Here is a 6,388-nt window from a genome sequence, read left to right on the forward strand (position 1 = left end):
TCCTAGACTCCCCCTACGGTCTTCCAGTCCCATTTTTACCTCTGTAATAGCTCTAGAGTCAGTCTGTCCTCCTCTTTTCAGTCTTCCTGACTCATGCACAACAGGTCTCTGAGCCCAGGACTCCCTTATCTCTCACTTGGAATATTTTTTGGTTATTTTATTTTTTTATGTGGTGCTGAAAATTGAACCCAACCTCTGAGGCACAACCCAAGCCCTCACTTGGAATTTTTATTTTATTTATTTTTTGGGATTGAACCCAGGGCCTTGTGCATGCAAGGCAAGCACTCTACCAACTGAGCTATCTCCCCAGCCCTCACTTGGAATATTTTAACAAACCTCTTAAATGGCTTTCCTGGGTTGTTTAAGAGGGGACTCTTTCTTTTGGTACCAGGGATTGAATCCAGGGGCACTTAACCACTGAACCACACCCCAGCCCTTTTTTTGCATTTTATTTAGATACACAGTCTTGCTAAGTTGCTTAGGGCCTTCCTAAATTGCTGAGGATGGCTTTGAACTTGCGATCCTCCTGCCTCAGCCTCCCCAGCCCCCTGGGACTATAGGTGTGCCCACTATACCTGGCAATAGGGGGCTCTTTCTGAGACACAAACCCTAGCCTTGGTTCAAAACATTGGTGGTTCCTCGGAGCCCGTAGCATACAATTAAAACTCTTCCTCTTCCCACTGAGAACTCCCAAGGCAGAGTTCCCTCCTGCCTCCCGTGCTTATTACCCTGGGAGCCAGTTATCTCTGAAGCTCATCAGCCTCAGAAGGCAGGCAGGGCATGGTGGTGCACGCCTGTAATCCCAGGGCTGGGGAGGCTGAGGCAGGAGGATCCTGAGGGCAGCTTTGTGAAGATAAATTGAGGAATTGAGAATCCCCAACCCAGGACTCAGACCTCGCCAGCAGCACTGCTGCTACCTGTGTGCCTCCCTGTCAGGTCCCCTCCGTCCCCTGGAAGTGAACATCATCCTGAGTTTTGTGGTCACTATTCCCTTGCTTTTTTTTTTGGGGGGGGGGGGTTCACCCTAGGGGGATGGATCCCAGACAACTTAGTTTTGTTTGCTTTGGGACCTTTAGATAAATAACGCAGTGTAGATACATTCTTCTTGGATTTTTTTCATGCATCACTGTTTCTAAAACATATTTGTAATTGTGCCTATTTTAGGTGTCATTCCTTCATTTTCTCTGCTGTGTGGTCCTCCCCTGTCTGGAGAGTTCCTGTGTGCATTCTCCCATCGAGGAACATGCAGGTGGTTGCCAGTTGTTTTTTTTTTTTTTTTTTTTGCTTTCCCCAACAGGCTGCACAGCATTCTTTTCTGTGCCTCTTGGTACGTACCTGTAGGCATTTCTCTAAGCTCCATACTTAAGCCTGTCCTGGGGGTCAGTAGGATGCACATATTTAGCTTTACAAGACGCTGCTGTGTTGCTTTCCAAAGTTCTTGCTGCATCGATTAACTCTCCCCTTCCTCGCCACACGGATGAGCATCCAGCAGCTCGGCACCCTGGCCAGCACTTGGTATTGTGGGACTTTTTATTTCTCCCTAATATGTAGGTCTTCACTGGCCTGTGAGACGAAACCTCTTCTTATGTACTTATTTTTCAGTCTGGTTTCTTTTTCTGTGACTTGCCTGTTTGAGTCTTTTGTACACTTGTTTATTAAGTTGTTTGGCTTGTTTTTCCCCCCTTCTTACTGGTTTGAGGCATTCTCAGGGAAGGTTATTGCTTCCATTTTTTAATAGAGTTAGGATCTGAGACCCAAGCTCATGAGGGGACAAAGTGGGCCCCAAGCCCACGACTACCTGGTTCCAGGGTCCTTTGTACCAATCTCTCTGTCTCCCATTCATTCAGTCCTTAAATGTCTGCTGATGACTTTCTTTCTTTCTTTTTTTTTTGTATAGATTGACACAACACTTTTATTTTATTTTGTTTATTTTTATTTTTATGTGGTGCTGAGAATTAAACCCAGTGCCTCATACATGCTCCGTGAGCACTCTACTGCTGAGCCACAATCCCAGCCCCTGATGACTTTCTTAGTAGATCTTGGAGAGGGAATAGATAGTTGTGTTTAAGAGCATAGACCCTGGAGCCCCCTGCCTTAGTCATAATAAAAAATTATTATTACTTTGCAGTGTTGTGGATCAAATGTGGGCCTTGCACGTGTAAGGTAAGTGCTTTAGCACTGAGCTACTTCCCCAGCGCTCTGCCTAGATTTTAATCTCTTCTCTGCCACTCGTGAGCTGTGGCCTTGGGTAGATTTTTATCCAATCTGTGCCTTTGTTTCCTTATCTACAAAATAAGAATAACACCAGTGCCTTCTTTACAGTCTTGATGCACAATGCAGGAATGAGTTATCCATGTGAGAGAGCCCAGGTCAGTATTCAGCGTACAGTCTATGTTGGATAAATAAACTGGCACAGGTTAGGCACTGTGCCTGTGGTGCCTTGTTCTGGGGACATGTGGATGAAGACGGATAAGGACACTGACCTCACAGAATTCACTGTCTGGTGGAAGGAGACAGACACAAAACAAATAAAGAAATGAAAGAATGTGGCTTGTGCCTGGCGTGGTGGTACATGCCTATAATCCCAGAGACTGGGAGGCTGAGGCAGGAGGACTGCAAGTTTGAGCCTCAGCAACTTAATGAGACCCTATCTCAACATAAAAAATATAAGGACTAGGGGTATGACTCAGTGGCAAAGTGCCCCTGATTCAATGCCCAGCTACCCACCCCCAAGGTGGCTGTGATGAGAATGAGAAAGAAAAACCCAAGGTGATGAAACCGAGTGACCAGACGCTGACTCAGCTGGGTGGTCATGCAAGGAAAACCCCCTGGAGAAGCTGACATTTAGGCTGATGTGCAGAGAATAAGACCACCCAGGCAAAGAGCAGACAGGAGAGCAGTCTAGCAGCTAGAAGGACACATGCAAAGGACCTGAGGTAGGAAGAGCTTGATGTTTTAGGGGACTGTAGGGAGGGCAATGTGACCAGAGCCAAATGAGCAAGGAGGAGAGGGCCGGAAAGGAGGCCAGGGAAGCGCCAAGGCCAAGGGTCTGCATTTTATTCTGTACAGCAAAGGGTTGTGCTTTTTCTTTATATAATCATTTGATGCTGTATGATTGACTATCTATGAATTCACCTAAATACTTCTTGAAGCCATTGGTATTTTTAGCCAGTACCCCCTTTCTGTGAAGCAAGACTTCCCTTTATTGGTCTTACATTGACTACTTTTGGCTTTTGAGGGGAGCCCCCTTCTGCCTTATAGCTGAGGGTTAGCAAGCCAAAGTAAGAACTTAGTTTTTTTTGTTTTTTTTTTTTTGGCAGTATTGAGGATTGAACCAGGTATTCTCCCATGCTGGGCAAGTGTTCTACTAGTGAGATGCACCCTCAACCCTTTATTTTATTTTCAGATAGCAACTTGCTGAGTTGCTGAGAGTCTAAGTTGCTGAGGCTGGCCTCCAACTTGTGATCCTTCTGATTCAGCCTCCTGATTTGCTATGATTATAGGAAGGAGCCGCCACACCTGGCTTCACAGTCAAGATTTTACTAGAGATGTGAGAGGAGGGTCCCCAGGGTGGCGCCTCCCCTGCTCTGTGATGTTTTCCCACCTGTGAAGTGAAAATAATGAGTGGCTCCCTGAGAGTGGCAGAGAGCATGAAATGGGACATGGGTTGGGAGCAGGCAGTGGTCAGTATTTGCTGGCTACCACACAGAGGGTGATGACAGATGGGGGTGATGGACAGTCCACTGTGTGATACTGGGTGAGTCACTGGACTCCACCTTACAAGTCTGTAAAATTATGGTGTTGGATCAGATAACTGGGTGAGGGCTTATCCAGTCTGTTCTAGAATTCTCTAGGTCTATTCTTTCCTTTCTTTCTTTTCCCCTTGGGATGGGGACTGAACCCAGGGGCTGTTTACCACCCACATTCCAGCCCTTTTTATTTTTCATTTTGAGACAGGGTCTCGATAAATGGCTTAGGGCATTGCTAAATTGCTGTGGCTGACTTTGAACTTGTGATGCTCCTGCTTCAGCCTCCCGACTCACTAGGATTACTGTTGTGTGCCACTACTCTTGATCCTATTTTTTTTACTTCAAAACAGGGTCTCCTAATGGCCAATGCTGATCTTGAATTTGAGATTTTCTTGCCTGGCCACCCAAGCCTCTGGGATTACAGGACTGCCTCACTGTGCCCTGCCCTTTTCCTGCAATTTTTGTTGTTGTTGTTGGGGACAGTACTGGGGATTGAAGTCGGGGGCACTCGACCACTGAGCCACATCCTCAGCCCTATTTTGTATTTTATTTAGAGACAGGGTCTCACTGAGTTGCTTAGCGCCTTGCTTTTTCTGAGGCTGGTTTTGAACTCCCCATCCTCCTGCCTCAGCCTCCCTAGCGGGTGGGATTACAGGCTGAGCCACTGCGCCCAGCTTCTTCTGGCAATGTTGAAGCTCTCTTTTGACAAGGGATGAGAGACAGAGTCTCAGGGTGGAGAGAAAACCGGCCTGGAATCAGGAGGCCTGAGATGCTAGCTGTGGCCTTTGCAGTGGTGTCCCCACCACAGTGCATTTAGCAGACACGCATTTGACACTCACACGGAGGAAGGGGAGAGAGCTGGGTACACCTGAATCACTGCTATGGGGTCCCATGCCCATCCGTCCCTCGAGCATCTACTCCTTGATGAGTATGTGACCTGCCCTGGTCCCCCAAAGGGTCAAAAGTTCCTGCACACATAGCAGAGGGTAGCTGTCACCATGCTGAGTACGACCCTAGTGTTCAAATATTTTTGTACAGGGTGGCCCTGAATACAAGCCAACCATGGTGATCAGGGAGGCCGCACTGTAACACCACTGGAGAAGGGACCTCGGTGCTGCTGTCAGCTGATGGACGACCTTGCTTCCGGTTTCTCCGGGAAAACAGAAGCGATCAGAAGAAACTTCCCCAGCCCCGCCCGCCTCCGCTCACCTGCTGGCACCGGTACCTGGCCGGGGATGCCTGTGCGCGTGCGCGTCTAGGACCGCGCCTCCACGTGGCTCCGCAGGGTCTGCGCGTGCGGGCTCCGGCGGGGCGTCAGCGGGTGGCCCGCCGGCCGTTCCTCGGTCACTCCCGCAGCCCCGGGAGTCCCGGGGTGTCCTCACTGGCTCAATCGCGTCAGCACACAGTCGCGCTGCGACTCTCCCAAGCCTCTTTTCTTTCCAGTAAAACTTTCCCAAGGGCTTTCTGGTCGAGTGTCTTGGTTCTTCTTTTCCCTTTCTCTCGGCCACATCCTCTTTGACTTTGGCGCCCCGCGCTCCTCTGAAGTTGCTGTCTTTAAGGTCGTGGGTGGCATCCCGCAGCCAAATCTGAGAGCCGGCTCCCGGTCCTCGGCCTCCCTGGGGCCCGTCCTCCCGTCGCTTCCCGGGCTCCCTATCTTGTGGCTCTCCTCCGCCCACCCCCACGGCCTCCTCCAGCATCCTTGGCTGGTGGTTCTCTCCTCTTCCCCCTCCCCCAGGCTGGAGCACCCCCTAAAGCCAGCCTCAGACCGCCCTCTGCTCTAGCTCCTTCCCAGGAGGGCTCCGGTCCCAGGCACATCCTCGCTCCTGTCCTACAGGCCCAGGGCTCAGCCCCCGACTCCAGCCTCTCCACTCAGTGGCCACAGGAAACCCACACTTGATATATGCACAACAGAACTTGGTTCTTACCCCAACTCTGATCTTCCCTGAGTCTTTCCAGCTCAAAAAAGCCACCCACCCCCACGCCAAGAAAATCCAAAACCCAACACCTGCACCCCTCCATCCTGCCAAGGAGTGGTCCACGACTTGGGTCATCCGGATCTCTTGGTCTCTTCTTTATACCCCCATCCGACCCATCACATATACCAGGAGCTCTGTCTTCCAAAGATGGCCACAGTCTGACCCTCACCCCTTCCACTGCTACTACCCGCGAATGTGGCCGGGCCACCATTGTTTCTTGCTCAGATTTGTGTGAAAACCTCCCAGTGGGGCTCCCTGATGCCCCCCACCCCACCCTCTGCCACGTTGTTCTACATACAGCGGCCAGCGTGTGATCTTTAAAAACCCGAGCCAGGTCCTTTCTTTCCTCTGTTCAAACCCTCCGACTCTCTGATCACTCAGAAAAAAATCTTAGCATCCTTCCATGGCCTGGAAGATCCCACTTGAGCTGTGAGCACCCCCCACTACCTTCCTCTGGCTGTGCTGCCCTCCCTGGCCTCAGCCTTCTTTGGCCTCTCTGCTGTCCTTTGAGCAGCCAAGCACAGTTGTGTCTCAGGGTCTGCACTGGCTGTTTCTTCTGCTTGGAGAAGATGGCTCTTGACTCTTGCCATTTATCCATTCATAGGATGCATGCTCATTCTCTCTCTCTCTCTTTCTCTCTCTCTCTCTCTCTCTCTCTCACAC

At 50.1% G+C, this 6,388-nt stretch overlaps 1 long non-coding RNA gene across 1 annotated transcript; it reads left to right on the forward strand.

Annotated features, from left to right (window-relative positions):
- Positions 1 to 1,180: 1,180 nt before the first annotated feature.
- On the forward strand, positions 1,181 to 4,968 carry LOC114094337 (uncharacterized). Its single transcript, XR_003583011.3, has 3 exons — positions 1,181 to 1,249; positions 2,129 to 2,163; positions 4,788 to 4,968. It is a non-coding gene; the product is annotated as an uncharacterized lncRNA (long non-coding RNA).
- Positions 4,969 to 6,388: the final 1,420 nt, after the last annotated feature.

The sequence above is a fragment of the Marmota flaviventris genome, chromosome 10 (genome assembly GCF_047511675.1).
Source record: "Marmota flaviventris isolate mMarFla1 chromosome 10, mMarFla1.hap1, whole genome shotgun sequence".
NCBI lineage: Eukaryota > Metazoa > Chordata > Mammalia > Rodentia > Sciuridae > Marmota > Marmota flaviventris.